General features: G+C 45.7%; 1 protein-coding gene across 8 annotated transcripts in view; it reads left to right on the forward strand.

Moving 5' to 3' along the window:
- The window catches only part of LHFPL2 (LHFPL tetraspan subfamily member 2), a 158,507-nt gene that overhangs the window by 102,033 nt on the left and 39,580 nt on the right, over positions 1 to 16,894 (forward strand). The window contains exon 4 of one of the 8 annotated variants that reach the window (XM_053587884.1): positions 3,103 to 3,206. The exons of the other annotated variants lie outside the window; for them this stretch is intronic. The gene's annotated coding sequence lies outside the window, so the exon portion shown is untranslated. The remainder of the gene's footprint in view (positions 1 to 3,102; positions 3,207 to 16,894) is intronic. 8 annotated transcript variants of the gene reach the window in all.

The raw sequence follows: 16,894 nt of genomic DNA on the forward strand, positions 1-16,894 counted from the left end.
TGCTGTGGTCAGCAAGCCATGGCTTCCTCCCCACATCTGCACAGATCTGCTGCTTAGGGATTCAGACAAATGCTGCAGATTCTTCCTGTTAACAAAAATCACAACAGACATTTTCCTGGCTGAATTTTCACTGTAAAATGGTAGCCCTGTATAAGAAAGCAGTGGTCATTTTTGATTTAGAGATATGTTATGCCCATCCCTGTCCTTTACTGTATAAATCCAGGAATGGTAAGGCGGATTTGCTTTTGTATGTTGTATTTAAAATGTGCTACCTGTGATGATTCACAGCCGAAGACATGAGTTCTTTGTCACCCTCAGGTGTCTCTAAGCAGGTATTTATTGTATGTGCCAGATGCTGTGAAAGGACATGGCGTTGAATGTGGGAGACACAGGCCCTGCCCTAAGGATCAGAGCAGCTGGGTGTTGAAGAGCTCACAGCTGGGGGATTTGAAGCAAGGGGACTCCTTCCCCCTGGAAGAGAGCCAGTTGGGGAGCTGTTATCGTGAGGGATGATGAAAGGGCAGGTCAAGCTGTTGCTGCCTGGCACTAGTGGGTGGTCAGTGAGGGTCCCCAGTGTCCTTCACAGAGCCAGAGAGGAGTTCTTGCCAGCTGGCCCTGTCGGCCAACTGGAAGTAGATCGGCCCTCAGCATTCTTAGCTCCTCATATCTCTGCCTGGAATTGCAAGAGACGGTCCCAGGCTAAAACAGACCCCTCCCCTCCAAAGTCAGCCTCTCTGCCCTCAGTTCATGTGCAGTGATAGCATGGTGTCTTGGCCTAATCCTCCCGACACTTTGTCCTTATTGTCACTGTGCACAACAAATCTTAGTTTCTCCCTCAGTCCCCCAGCTGTGTGTGCCTAAAGGTAACTTGACTTGCTGAAGAAAGGCTCTTTCTTCAGCCCCACTTTGACTTTGCTGTGTCCTAGGATTTCTGAGACCTGCAGGGGGTGGGGGGTAAGGGATCTGCCCTGGGTTGTGCTGGCTCCTCACCTCATCCCCTGTACCCAGGAGGCCAGGTTGGGGACCTGAGGATTGTCGGGGGGGCAGCTGTTGCTCTTGCCATGCTCTGCATCTCAGGGGGACGTCCAGGGAAGACAGACACATACCTGGAGAGCCCGGGGAGCCCTGTGGGTGTGTGCTGCTCCCATCTTGGTAGGGACAGAGCTCTAAGAGGGGCGTCCCATCAGCACTTGCTGAGTGTGCAGCCCCGTGGGGAATCTGAAAGTGAGTCAGGTGAGGATTTGGACCTCTGGGTATGTGTACTACCTAGTGAGAGAGAAAAGTGCTCTTAGATCCACCGTGGCATAGGGTAGTGTTGTGCAATCCATGTCCCATGGCAGACTGGTGTGCCATGAGAGGATCTTAGTTATGCCACAAAACTTTTTAAAGACCATTAATTAAGGGCAGACATGGTGGCTCACGCCTGTAATCCTAGTCCTCTGGGAGGCCAAGGTGGGTGGATTGCTTGAGTTCAAGACCAGCCTGAGCAAGAGCAAGACCCCATCTCTACTAAAAATAGAAAAAATTAGCTGGATGTCACGGTAGTCCCAGCTACTCAGGAGGCTAGGGAGGAGGGTCTGGCGAGCCAAGAGTTTGAGGTTGCTATAAGTTATGATGATGCCATGGCACTTTACTCAGGGCAAAGGGGTGAGGTTCTGTTTCAAGAAAAACAAAAAAAAGATCAGTAATAAAATTATTTTCAAAATAAGTTCAAAGCACAGTAGGTATATTTTTTACTCTTTTTTTTTGGATCAACATAACTGAAGTGTGCTGTGGAAGTTGGAGGTTGAATGATAGGTGAGATTAAAAAAAGATGGAAAAACACTGGTATAGAGAGCGCTTAGCTCACTGAAAGGACACAGGTGGACGCTGGACCCCTTTCCAGGGAGTTCTGGCCTGCTGTCCACATATAGAGTATGTGAAGATTTTTTTTGTGGTGGATATTGCAAAAACTATTTACAGACCTTTTTTTTGGCTCATTAGCTTTCATTAGTGTTTGAGTAGTGAATGTTTGGCCCAAGAACAGCTCTTCTTCCAGTGTGGGGCAGAAAGCCAAAAGATTAGACACACCAGGGGGATAGCTGTCTCTGGAAGAGGTGTAGCCTTGAGCTGGACCTCAAAGATCAGGAGCAAGGTGGACGTGTGGGGGTGGAGAGAGAAAGGGACAGGTGTGTGCACGGCAGGGAGGGAGGACCCAGGCTGGCCGGGCAGGCGAGGTTGTGTTTGGGTGCACAGCAGTATGGCTAGAGGAGTCCCAGGACGCTGCTCACAGTGCCTTGCTCTTGGAGACAGGGCACGGTGGGAATATTCCTGGCTGAATATTTCTGAATATTCAGAAATCTGAGCCACTCAGGGGACTGACCCTCCTGGAGAGAGTGAGCCCTGGGGCACTGCAAGGGCTGCTAGAGATGGTTATTTTTTTTCCTAGTGACAAATCAGAACCATCACACAATGCTAGAGAATATATCCCTGAAGGATGTGGAAGCAGTTGGACAAACGACAATGGTCTTTTAAAATGCCTCCAAAGGTCACAGAGCTATTAAATTTCTATAACTTTACAGATTCTAGAGTTACAAATGGCTTCCCTCTTAAAACGGTCCCTGTCGTAATTCAAACTCTAAGCATTCTAATGTTATTTCTACCATAGAAATATATATTTTTAAAGAGTAATGCTTTCTTAAAAAATTTAACTTAACTGCTGTGGTTTTGGTTTCTGCCATCTGCGGGCTACGTGGGCACAGGTTGATGACTGGCCTCCTCCGAAGTTGGTACATGGGTGCTCAGAGGCTGTGTTGGTTATTACCGCTTCCCTGCCGTGCAGGTTAGAACTGAAAGCTCTTTTTTTGTGTGGTCTTTGCAGCACTGTATTTTATGGATTTTTTTTTTTTTTAAGTTTTTGCCCTTTTTGAGTGTTACAGGATGCCCAGTCACCGGAAGGCTGGGATCTGTTTCATTGATTTATCAGGTGCCAGGCTGGTCACACACCTCCCAGCAAGAATTTATGAAAGAGATTCCTACCTCCTTTCCTGAGGACTTTGCGACTGGCCCAGCCAGGGGCTCCTGACAGTGAAACAGGCCAGGGGCTTTCTTTGTGTTTTCCAGAGCAAATGTGAAATTGCTTCTAGAAGCAGGCCTGCTCCGTGTGAGATAGGAACTCCGTAACCTGCTCCAGCAGCCTCCTTCCGCGTCCCAGGGCCGCACTCCAGGTAACTCAGGAGTGGGTGAGAAACTTCAGAGGCCTTGGTCAGTGTGCTCATGTTTTGCTGTCACTGAATACTTCAAAGATGCTCTCCATACTTTCTCTCCCTCCCTTGAACGTTCCACCTCCCCCACTGTCACTGCACCCCCACCGGGCAGATGACTTCTTTCAAGGCAAGATTTAGAGTCTGGGGTGATGGATGAGTGGGGAGGTGGGGCTGCCGACTTGATGGTGATATGTTCAGTGAAAGCAGTTCATTAAGGAATGAGCTTCCTCTAAGTGGGGGTAAAGGATCTTTCTGTTCCTTTGTTCTTCAGCTAACATTGATACCATTTTCCCTCATGACAACCCCAGGCTGTGCTAAAAACAATGCTTCTGTGATTCCCTTTGACAGTGCTAGAGGTCATCATTGATCCCTCACCAAGGACACAGGAAAGTCACAGACGTTGGGGTTTCTTTCGCTAAAGGCCAAGTGTGTCAGATGAAAACTCTCCCTGTCCTCATCACAAGATAGGGGCTGCCCAACAGGGCGGTGTGGTGCTCAGACAAGCACATCATTCCCAGTCAGCCTCAGAGAGCTGTTTCAGTAAGACTATTCTCTGCCCCTTGGAGGGGGAGCTGTTCGTTGTCCAGGGCTGTAATTCACGTGGTGAAATTTGTAACTAGCTATCCTAACGTGATGCAGCCGCTTAAGGATGCTTAAATAAATGCCATGAACCACAGGTGCCAGGCATTCCCCCAGACCCCTGTACCACTCCCATCTCAGAGACACTGCGGATGACAGGGAGGCTCTCCTCTCCCCCAGTGCCCGCTGACGGCCAGGCCCTTTGTGTTCTGAAAGCCATGAATGTGAGGTCATTGTGGTTCCTAAAACGGACTGCTGAGGCCAGGATCTGTGGGCTGCTGAAATCAGTGACTGATATTTTAGAACTGAAAGGAGGAACTTGCTTGGATACCATTTTTGGAAGGACTCGTTTATGTTTCTTGGGTCAGTTTTGCAGCACTGGGAGATAAAATGCTACAGCCCAGAGAGAAATCATCACCAGTCCCTTTTTAAGGAAACAAACAAGACAAAGACCTAATTCTGTTCCTTTCCATTTATTGTACAATGCATGGTTCAAACATTACCAAAGAAAACTGGAAGAGTTCCATTTCACGGTTTAATTAACATAAAACATGTTGCTTAGCACACAGGGGATGAATATCAGTGGGCTTGCTATGTGTTTAGTACATTGTGTAGCATTTTCCTGGTATAAAAAAATGAAGGGAACTTGTTGTGTGTGTATGTATATTTAGTGTGTGCACTTTAACAAACCTGTTTGTAGCGAGTCTCCTTTGGAGGCCACTCAAAGTTTTTCTGGAGAATCATACAGCCTACATGAAATATTGAGAGAACATTAAATGCTCAACTGTGTGGTCCTAACCAAGTGCAGTGTGAGATCAGAGAAGGGAGGCTTTTGTGTGGGCCAGAATGGAATTTTAAAATATATCTTCCTAACTTTGAAGGGAGACAAACAAAAATGCTAACTTTAAACAAAAAAAAAAAGGCAAAAACAGCCTCATTTACAATAGTATCAAAAAGAATAAAATACTCAGGAATAAACTCAACCAAAGAAATAAAAATCTTCCACACTGGAAACTACAAAGCACTGATGACCTTTTAACAAAACTTGTCTAATTCTCTCAGGATTCTTCTAGATCATGGGCAGGCTAACCTGGTATATAAATGCAAACTGAGTTATAAATGGCTTACTGTTTCATTTTTCCCTGCATAATGACCAGAAGTGTGTGTATTAATTTAAATGCGCAGATAATAAGTAATATGGACTGAACTGCTGGCAGGTGAAATAATTTAACATAAATATAAAAATTTTGTAAACTACAACAGTTGATTGTTCTATGTAGCATAAAGTCAGTTATCTTTTCTGGAATAGGATTTGTATAAAATTATATACATTATCAGGTACAAATGCAAATAATTATTCTTGGGGGGGAAAAAAGGCAAAAAGTTTGGCTGGTTTGTGTAGAAGTTGTGCGTGGGGTAAGGAAGATGCTAAGCGTGGCCGTAGCAGGCTGTGTGTGGTTTCCGGACTCTGTCACCCCAGCCTGTATCCTCAGATGTCCAGAGATGCCACACAGGTGCCCCCCTGCCCCACCCTCAGTAGGAAAGCTGTCATATTCGGGGGAGGGTAGTCACAGGTGATAGAAAACCCAGTCAGTCAACAAATACCTGTTTAGCACCAGCTGTCTAATAGCTGCAGTAACCGCTGTTATGAGACACATACTATATGCCGGGCACTGTGCCAAGCACTTTACAACCTTTTATTTCTCACAACTCCATGAAGTAGTAAGGCTCCCCCGATTTCACAGGTTAGGAAACAGGCCGGGGCGTGGGCTGACTTAATCTGCTATAACCAAAAACCCCGGCATGAGTAATTTCTGTAGAACAAATTTATTTCTTCCAGTTACGGAGTCTGGGAAGTCCAAGATCACAGTGCCAGCACTGGTGCCTGGTGAGAGCTGCTCCCCATTTCCAACGTGGCGCCTTGTTGCTGTGTCCTCCTCGGTGGAGGTCCAAGGGCAAGAAAACGGGCATTCCCTTCAACCTCTAGCCCTTGCAGAAGGTTGCTCATCTCATTCATGAGGGGAGGGCACTCATGGCTTAATCGCCTCCCAGAGAACACACCTCTAAATACCGTTGCTTTGGGAAGTAAGTTCCAACATGAATTTTGGAGGGACTTACCTAAGGTTGTTACACTGCCACTGAGCCGCAGAGCTAGGAACTAGAAGGAGGTCACAGAATAACACCTCATACTCTTCAGGATTATGCTCTTTGGTGTGTGGTTGGTGGCAGGCCACTGGACAATAAAAAGAATCTATGGTGTGTGGTTGCAGACCTCAGGCAACCTGCTGACCTCAGAGAGGAGCAGACTGTATGAAGAGGCGGCTCGTCTCCCCACCGGGGATCGTCTGGAGAAGGGGAATCTGTGCCAGTGCAGGTGTGCTCACTTTTCCCTTCAGAGTCAGTGTAAAGGATAAGCAGGTGAAGGATGGTGTCGTGGGCATGTCCTACTGATTTTGGAAACAACTGTAGTCTATAGCAGGGATGTACAGCCTGCAGCTCTCCCGCCCATGCCGATTTTGTGAGGACTCCTTTTGCTTATAGGTGGTGTTAGATATCATGAAAAGCATGCACAGACCTTTTTCATTGCTAATCAGCTTTCGTGAGTATTTGTGTATTTAATGTGTGGCCCAAGACAATTCTTGCTCTTCTGTTGTGGGGCAGAAAAAAAGTTGGACACCCTTGTCTGTAGTCTATAGGATGAGGTATAATAATTAAGATTGCAAACTCAACCTAGAAAAAGTGCCACATACCTCACTGCTGAATATCACGATGGTCACCTTCAAAGTACTCCCCCTGAGAAGCTCTGCACCGACACCAGCGCCAGGTCCACTTTTCAAAGCAATTTTGGAACTCTTTTTCTGGAATGGCCATCAGAGTTGTTGTCATGTTACCCCTTGATGTCCTGAATGTCATCAAAATGCTTTCCTTTCAGTACGTCCTTTATCTTCTGATAAATAAAAATGTCATTGGGCACCAGATCAGGTGAGTAGGAAGGGTGTTCCAAGAAGTCATTTGTTTACTGTCTAAAATCTCCCTTACAGACAGTGCTGTATGAACTGGTGCATTGTTGTGATGCAAGAGCTAAGAGTTGCTGGTGCAAAGTTCAGGTCGTTTTTTGTGCAGCCTCTTCAGCACTCCCCATTAGTAAACTTGGTCAACTGTTCGTCTAGTTGGTACAAATTCATAATGAACAATCCCTCTGGTATCAAAAGGTTAGCAACATTGTTTTAACTCTTAATTTGGACTGGAACATTTTTGGTGGTGGAGACTTGGCTGACCTCCATTGTGCACTTTGACACTTTGTTTCAGGTCATAGGGGTACACCCATGTTTCATCACCAGTGATAACAGGGCCTCGAACACTGTCTTGCCTCTCCAAAAGGACTTGGCAAACTTTGACTCTTCTTTGTTCATTAGTGAGCTCTTTTGGGAGCATTTTTGCACACACCTTTCTCATGCCAAGATGCTCAGTTAAGATTTTCCTATTTTTCTATTGATGTTTACTTGGTCTGCTATTTTTCTCACAGCCAATGATTTCTGTAGAGAACATGATGAATTTTTGCAATGTTTTCATCAGTTCTGCTCGTTATTGGCCCCCGATCCCTCTTCATCCGTGATGCTGTCTCTCCCTTCAAAAAACATTCGATCCACTTGGACACTGCCATTTTCTTTATGGCATTATCCCCATAAACTTGGATTAACAGATCCCTGATTTCCCTTCCACTCTTGCCAGGTTTAACAAGAAATTTAATGTTTGTTCATTGCTTTAATTCAACCTCCAACACTGTCGTAATGGCACACAAAACCATAACAACAGTAATGAATGCCACTCAGCAAGACACTGCCACACATCAACATGAACACAGCTGTAAGACGCTGATAATGCCAAGGTTATGAAACCTCACCAAGTTGTTTTTACAGTGCTATCAATGTATGCACACCGTGGCAAGCTCACAAACTTAATTGTCAGGCTTTGTATATAGTATAGTCACACAAACAGGTAGCAGGAAAGAGGACAGGCTGGTATGAGGCAGTAGGGAGTCGTGTGCAGAATCTGTGCCCTGTCTTAAGACAGCAGCCACCACTTAGCTCTGGTCAGCTGTTGTCATGTGGAAATGTGGGCCCAGTATTACCAGGTGCACTGACACTCTTCCTCTAGAAAAAGCCAGAAATTTGGATTTTTACCTTGTTGTCCAATTTTTGGACGTCTGCTATTAATTTTAAATTTTGTTAACGAATCCATTGTTGTAGATAAGCCTCTGATTTGAAGTCTTTGGAGAAGCTGGTGTAGAAATTGGTACACAGAGGTTGGAAACCCCAAGACAGGAGACCAGAAGTAGTGAGTGTATTCCACTTTCTTGGTCTACATTGGGTGACTGCAGCTCACACCAGCTCTTCTTAAACTTCCATGTGCATATGAATCACCTGGGGATCTTGTTGGAATGTAGGTCCTGACTCAAGAGACGGGGTCTGGCTCAGTGCCCGTAGCTCAGTGAGTAGGGCACCGGCCACATACACCGAAGCTGGCAGGTTTGAGCCCGGCCCAGGGCTCAAACAACAATGACAACTGCAACCAAAAAATAGCCAGGTGTTGTGGCGGGCACCTGTAGTCCCAGCTACTTGGGTGGCTGAGGCAAGAGAATCACTTAAGCCTAAGAGTTGGAAGTTGCTGTGAGCTGTGATGCCATGGCACTCTACCGAGGGTGGCATAATAAGACTATCTCAAAAAAAAAAAAAAAAAAGAGAGAGAGAGAGATGTGGTCTGAGATGCTGCAGGTCTAGGGGGCTTTACTGGGAAGATGCCAAGGCAGCCTCAACTCAGGGCAGGGCAAGAAATCCCTTGATGATGCAGTGCCATCTACTGTGAGCAGAGAGAGGGGCATGGCCTCCCATATTCACCATCGCTGTAGCATGCCAGGACAATAGGTAGATGGCGTATTCAGGGCCATTTCCAGGGTCTCCCTAAAAGTCAGAATTTGAGCTAGGTAAGAAGATTTGGAATTTTATATCCTTTTTATGCATATTTCTTCATATAAGATAAACTTGGATTCTTTTCTATATCATCTGGGAAATTGGGATTAGAATATTAAACTTTCAACTTGGGTGGGATAAAGGGAGAGTTAGCTGATTGGCTGTGCCTTCTTCCTGCTATACTTTGAGGGTGAAAAATATGTCTTGCACATGTTGGTGTTCTGTTCCTTCCATGTGGCCTTGGCGTCCCTTCAGCGTGGGGTCCATGGTGGGAGGAAAGGGTGGGTGCTGAGGAAATTGCTTTGAGCAGAAATCATCTTGTTTCCATTCACTAAGAGCTGTTCTTGGATCCCTCCTCCGGGTCCCCTGCCTGTGTCCAGTGCCCTTGGAATTGTATGCCAGGAAACAATATGATTTTTCTAATTGGGCAAGTGGGAGGAAAAGGCCTGGGTGAGCCAGGATGGGCTGGCAGTTGACACCTAAAAATAGATCCTTTTCCTCATGAATAAACATTTTGGGGAGGCCAAAAGCCTTGCACATTTCTAACCATCCAGGAGGAACATTGCCTTGGCAGGTCAAGGGAGGTGGCCAGCAAGGCCTGGGTGCAGCCAGGTGGGTGGGATGCCAGCCAGAGTAGGATTGCCATGACAACCAAGCCCCTAGGAAAAAGCTTCAGTGGCCTCCAGGGAGCAGAGGCGGCTCTCAGATCTGGGGCCAAAGTATATGTGCAGAGGATGAGTGGGAGAAAATCTTGGTGCCTCGCTGCTTCCGCTTTAGCCTGCCTGTGAATGTGAAATACGATTCTGATTCGGTGGGTCTGGGCTGGGGTCCGAGCTTCTGCGGTTCCCATAAGCTCCCAGGCAGCATCAGTGCTGCTGGTCCAGGGAGCACACTTGGAGTTACAAGGGGTCACAGTACATCCCTGATCCTCACGGCTTTGAGGAAGAGTGAAAGCAAACAGGCAGGGGAGTTACCCCACTCAAGTTTTAGTGAATTTGGCCTAAGTTAAAAAAAAAAAAAAAAAAAAAAGGGCAAGTATTTGACAGCTGTTTCTTGTCATATTGTCATACTGATGATGTTTTCATTGCATGGTGGTGACACTTTAATATCATGACAAGATTACATATGTTGTATGTTATAATTTTATTGGCAAAAATGCATATGGTTGGGCGGAGTCTGAACATTGTGGATGTAACGACTGATTCAGTCAAACACAGCCCTGGGCTAGTTGATGTGTAACTGAGACTCTTCCACAATAATGAAGCACACTTTACCAAAATTATAAGGGCAAAAGAATAGCCCAGACATTGAAGCTATGAGATGAAAAATCATTTCAATCATTTAAAAACCTTTGTGAGGATGTAGGTAGTTTTGCCTTAGGAGAAGAATGAAATCGTTCCCTGAGAGGCCAGGGTTCTTACTGGGTTCTGTAGTCTTTCTTGTGGAGAACAAATCAGGCAAGGCCAAATTTGTTGAGAGAGCTAAAACCCAAATTTTGTGTTGATTCTGTCAGCTCTTGAGATTCTTTCCAGAGGCATGGAGTAAGGAACGTTCCTCTGGCTCCTTGGAAGGCTTTTTCTGGATGGATCTTCTTGCTGAGTATCTGGCTGCCTAGTTGTATCTGGACAGTAGAGGCAACAGCTGTCCACAGTGCCATGACCAAGTTGTACTTGAAAAATCTCATCCTTCTTTCCACCTCCCAAGTGAGTTGGTCCCACATGCTGTTTCTGATTACCCCACTCTCCATGTGATCACATTTGGTCGCTGGGGCTGTCTCCAGAGTCTGTTGCATTGTTCTGTTCTTGGCATGGGCTCTGCAGAAACTTGAGTGAGGCTTGGTGTGGAAGCTGTGCCTGGGAGCCCTTCACGGAAGGATTCCAGAGCTACCTTTTCATGGTCTCCCACTTACCCGTGTGACTCCCACGTCCCTAAGGGGGGACTCCCACATTCCCCCATGGATGTGAATAGCCTGATTTTTAGAACTCAAGACAGAAAGGCTCCAGCTGGTGATCTGGGTTGTGCTGCAGAGATTGCTACCAGTGAGGGTCGGTGTCTAGCACCCACTCTCTTGCGCAAGTGCTGCGGTCAGGTCTGCCCCTAAGGTGTGAGGCACTGCAGTGACAGAGGCCAGCAGCCACCATACGTCCGAGGCTGGCATGTGGGGGTTCCAGAGGCATCCCCGGCCACGTGCTTGGCTGCGCAGCAGAGCGGGGCTTGTGAGGGAGTGGGCGGAGCAGGGCCTCCATGAGCGGATTCTGCAGCAGGGGCTTCTCTGTTGCACGGAGGCGACCCACATACTTGTTTCTGCAGCTCCTTACCCACACAAACCCTCAGCTGCCCAGCACTGGGCTGACGGGTGGGGCCCTCTCTCCGTGCTGACTTTGTGTGGCTTTAGAGTGGAGTGTTGTCACAGGTTGTCCCTGAACCTCTTTACTTCACCCTTCAGGCTGGCCACCGTGGACATCCCATGTTCCCTGTAGGACCAGCAGACAGTGAGATGGGAAGGGAGGCGTCTCTGCAGCAGAGAACAGCAGAGGGGGCTTCTGAGGGTGATATGTGTGACTTGCTCAGGGTGAGAGGTGGGCAGGAGGCCAGGCTGCCCCTGCGGGGGTCCCCACCATCTCTGTGGTCTCTTGGTGAGGCGCCGTCGCTGACAGCACCTCTCCTCTTTATCTGACCCTGTGGTGTATCCTACAGGTCAGATGAAGCCTCATTTTCTTTTGTGAGAACTCAGATGTAATGGGAGAAGTCCTGGGACACAAAAAATAGGCTTTCTTCCCTTTTTGTCCTAAGAAGTTGTTAGTTTTTACCCATGTTCCAGCAAACTTGTTCAACTTATAACAAAATACCATTAAAGCTTTTAAGTTTTTGCCATGGACTTACAGTAGAGGGCAAACAATAATATTCTAAGATTTGCAAAGCTTAAGTCGAGGTGGTGGTGTGATTCTGGCAGTGTGCCTCCCTGGGCCTTGTCCCAGCTTCTGCTTCCCCCTGCACGGGTTGGCAGCGGTGGACAGTCTGGCCGGAGTGGAGTGGGGACAGCAGAGTTGCTGGGACTCAGGTGCTTGCTGTTATTTACTGCCCTGTCTGTGTGGATGGGATCACCTCACAGACACAGCTCACGTGGGCAGAGGGGGCCGTGGCCCTCCGTGCCAGCCTGGAAAGCAAAGCTGAGGGCATCACTTCTGCCGAGGACCTGAAGCCAGCTCAGTGCCATGGGAAGAAGGGATGATTGACCTCACATCTGGGGTTCCAGCTTTCTGTTCCTATTTTATTTTGAGTCAGAAGGATGGTTAGGAGAAGAAACTCAACTAATGAGTCAGCACTAAGGAGGGCTGAGGCATGAGGATGTGGAACCCTGGAGCCACAGAACCACAGGCGGGGGGAGCCAGCTGAGGCCCCAGAAAGGAAAGTGCTCTACCCGCGGGCATGCAGCTGGAAGGAGAGCAGGTTTCCTGACTCCCAGCCTCGCTCTTGCTTCACCCCCATGAACCCCAGGAGCCCTGCTGGCTCTGGGAAGCACATCTCTCCTGTCCATTCTGCCCGAGAGCCCCTCTGCTCTCCCTGCAGGAGGGAAGCCAGGTCTCTCAGCCCCTGAGAGCCCCCTTGTGCCCTCTGGGCTGGAGTCCAGCTGCTCTTGTCGTCTCGTCCCTCCTCTCTCCCAGCCTCCAGCAGCACGTGGTGGGCTTGGCCACGGCTGCTGGCTTCTCCCTCCTCGGGCTTCCCGTGGACTCCATGTCCAGGAAGGCTGCGTGGGGCTCGCAGCCAGAGCATTGGTATCTCCATCTAGGCTTGGGGCCTTCACTGTGTTGCAGTAATAGCCCTTCTGGCATCGTTTTTCTTTGCTTCTTAGAGTATCTGCCTAAAATCTGAGGCAGGGACAGCAGGTTTGGAGGGGAGTGGTGGACCTCAAGTTTAAAAAATTTAATGAAACAGTTTTAGTTCTGGGAATGAAAAGAAACAATTTTAGGTGTTGATAAATGCTTGGCAGAGTTCTTTTCCTCTTTTCAGAGCTGATCCTACAGATTAGGGTTTTGGCACACGGCTTATGACTTAACCTATATAAGCCGGGAGAAATGTAAATAATGCTTTCTTTTCTTCTGAAAAGGGGGCTCTGACCTTGGAATATGAGCCATTAGTTCAAGCACTGACATCTCATCACAGAAGGCCTTTCCTCCATTTTCTTTGTTCAAAGATATTAAAATGCTGTACTTTTACTTATCTTTTCCACAGCATCCTCCCCAAACCAACCCTTCTTCCCTCCATGGGAAAGATACATTGACAAACTAATTCTTCTTATTGTCTCATTACCGTTTATTCTTATATGTATTTGTCACGAATCTTTGAAGGAATTTCACCAGGCAACATTTTGTTCATATGGTTTGAATTACTAGTACCTAACAACAAAGCTTCATTTGTTTAAAAATATGCTACACTTAAGGCTCAATGTTCAGTGCTCCCCCATATATCTTAACATAGGGATGTTACTCTTTTGTGGGTAGCAATATCAGGAGTGAGAAAAATGTCTCTAGAATCCTGGATTTTGAAAAGATGATGGCACTTACCTAGAGCAAGGGAGTTAGTTTTTGCTGCAGTCAAGGCAGAGAGATTCAGTCCGCTCAACTCCATTAGGAAGGCTGTCTGAGGATTCAGTAGGGCGAGCAGGAGAGGAGTCCCTGCAGTCCGTCAGTTGGTCCCGGCCCAGCCTGCACAGGACACATGGCCACTTGGTCACATGTAGCGGGCACGATGCTGCCAGCCTTGCTCACCACTGGGGGAAATATTTCTCTTCCCTGCCCAGATTTTTGCCACTGGTCATTACTTGAAAGGCCGATGCAATTGACATCATAACAATAAAATTACCCTGGAGTTGTTAGAGTGAAAACATTAGTGTTTTGGTTAATAAGATGGAAAGAGAAGCATCTGAGATCTTGGTGGTTTCTCTCTGGGATAGCTCTGTTTAAATGAATGTGATGGTTTTATTATTGTGTTTAGCTTCCTTAGAATATTATTACTTAAGAACTGCTTTTATCAGTTATTACCTGAGATCCAGTTACAGTGCTTTAAATGAATTACGAGTTTTATTGTTTTTAGTTAACAAGAAATCCTGAGATAAGTGGATCATGATGTTACCTTCACAATGTCATCGGGGACCCAGGCCCCTTCCCTGTTTTTGCTCCACCATTATTAGCACAGAACTTCAATTCTCTAAGTCTCCCAAGGTCATGAGATGGCCACAGAGCATTTATAGTCACATTCCCCACCTGGAGAAAGGCCAGTGTCAAAGCCTGTCTCTTGTATTCAAATCTCATTGGCCACCCCATTTGCAAAGGAAGTTGGAAAATGTGGGCTTTTTAGCTGGGCCCATTACTTTCTCCCTAAGGTAGGGTTTCAGTCAGGGCCAGGATTAAGGTGAAGCAAGTAAGACACTTACCTTTGGTGTAAAATTTAAGGGGGCACCAAAAAAACACATAATCGAGGTAGTTTATGTTTTAATGTAATACCTGTATAATAGTGCTGTACTGGAGCTTGAGACAAAAGGAAAAATTGGTAATGATAATATTCTCTGTATCTAAAATTTTGATATTTTATTCATTGTGTATTTTTAAATTAATTTTGATTCTTAAGACTATTGCCTATTGAAATATTATTTAATATTATTAATCTATTTTTGTGTACCCTTAAATGCTATGCCCCAGGTGAGTCCTGCCATATGCCAGTTGGGTCCAAAGGTTCCATTAGCAAAGGAGGCAAGAGTGGATATTGGGTAGGAACTTGGCAATTTCTGCCAAGAAAATGTTGCCCTTTGCTTACCCAAATCCTTGGCCATTGCTGGTTGTGAAATGTGTAAACTTGTGCTTGAGGGGACACTGTTGGCAGGGCAGGGGCTTTGGGACTGAGTGATCAAGGATGAGATAGTTTGATCAGAATCTTATGGTTTGTGTGGGGTCCGTGTTATAAAAGAGATTAATGAAGTCTAACCCAATAGATCAGAGTCAACAACCATGGGGTGTGGAACATCTAAGAAGAACCACTGACTCAGAAGATCTTATCAGTAGAACACAGGGCAAATGACTACGACATGATGGCGGGAGGTTTGGGGAAGGGAATAAATGAATACCTCATGTTTAAGGGAGACTCCTAGCTCCCTGGTCTATGTGTAGACAAATCTTTTGGAATGATTGTTTATGATTTAGGTTGACTTCATGTGGACCTGCTTAGTGCTTATGCTTCTACAAGTTTTAGAGAAACAATAGACTAAGGCCATGTGTATGTGAAACCAAAAATAGTTAGTTTGCTGTTTTTAGATCCTAGTGCTATAATTCGATTATTAGAGCTATGGTTTAGATTATTTTTGTGACTTTTAACAATCATCTGGCATTTCAGTGAAGTTCATTTTTTTTTTTAATTCCAAATTATTTTTAAGTTACTTTTTCTAAAATTATTTGTGATTTTGGGCAAGTTCTACTGGTGGTATTTAACAATGAATTGGAGTGCCCTTGAGTAATTGTACTAAAAATAATGTGCCTACTGGGTTTTATGGTTTAACTTGGGATTTGGACAAAATGGCATTTGCACAGTATACTGAGATGGGAACTAGTTCCCTCCATGCCCCCCTTTCTTCTTTTAGTTTCCAGAAATTTGATCTTCTGGTAGATTTTTGTAAGTTTCTTTTGTTTTTCTGTTTTTTGCAAAATTTGCAGTGAGTTGATACCTGAGATAAAAAGACAACCGTAAATGAGTTAATACCCAAAATGAAAAGATACGTGTTTTTGGAAGAGTTGCTATATTCGGTGAGCCTGATTTTTGCAGAGATGTTCAAAAACATTTTGTGGGTATGATTCATACTTGGGTGCTTTATAAATTCTTGCATTGCACAAATTTATGATTCAGTCTGTCAGATGATTTCCCTCCTCGAGACTCTATAGTATTGCAAAAATTTGGTGATTTATTTCATAAATTCTTTCATCTGTCTCCTCACGAAATGCTTTCTGTGAACACTTTCTTATCCAGCTACATGCCAGCCTTGCTGTGTGGCCTGGCTCCATCCCACACCAACTCCTATTGCCTACCAGGCTGCAAAACACTTCAGAGGGCAGCTTGTGGCTTCATGCTTTAGAGAAAAGTGTTGGGTTTTGCCTCTTCTTTTCAGCCTTTGAGTAAAATGAGGTAACCAGTTAAAGTCCTTTTCAGTTCTTAGGAAGCCACCTGCTGCAGAATTAGGTGTTGGTACAGGCAAACTTTTAAAGTGCATATGTGCTTTTCTTCGACAGTGCTCTGCCACTTCACATGTGGTTGGTTCGGTTCCAGCTGAAGAATGAGTTTTTGAAAAGTAAATTGTTTTCATTTGTTAGCATTGGGCTGGTTAAAATAGAAGTATCCTGGTTATTGGTATTGATTAGCATATTTAAAATATGGAAGCTGTATCTCAGGTATTATGGCCAGTGCCTCAGCTTCCCCATTTGTGAAACACAATAGCACCAGCATGAACGCTGTAAGGGAGTTAAGCAGCAATGCATTTAACAAGGGCACACTGAACAAATTCTCTGAAAAAGGAATTTGGAGGAAAGACTTTAGTAAACAGTTTATAAACTGTCGAGATGCAGACAGCTTTGGGTATAAAATGAAGGCACATTACAGAAAATAAAGAGAGGTTCATATTTTATTTTATTTTATTTATTTATTTAGACAGAGCCTCAAACTATTGCCCCAGGTAGAGTGCTGTGGCGTCATAGCTCACAGCAACCTCCAACTCCTGGGCTTTAGGCAATTCTCTTGTCTCAGCCTCCCAGGTAGCTGGGACTACAGGTGCCCACAACAATCCCTTGCTATTTTTTGTTTGTAGTTGTCATTGTTGGCAGGCCAGGGCCGGATTCAAACCCGCCAGCTCTGGTTTATGTGGTTGGCGCCTTAGCCGCTTGAGCTACAGGCGCTGAGCCAGGTTCAGATTTTATAACAAAATTTCCCACTGAGGTTCCTGGTTAGGTCTGTTTATTGAAATGAAAGATTGAAACTCGCTTAGTTCTGATTGGTCAGTGCAGTTTAGTTCTGATTGGTTGATGGAGCTGAGCCCTAATGGCTTGGGTCAGATGAGTTCTA

This window comes from Nycticebus coucang, chromosome 1 (assembly GCF_027406575.1).
Source record: "Nycticebus coucang isolate mNycCou1 chromosome 1, mNycCou1.pri, whole genome shotgun sequence".
Classification (NCBI taxonomy): Eukaryota; Metazoa; Chordata; class Mammalia; order Primates; family Lorisidae; genus Nycticebus; species Nycticebus coucang.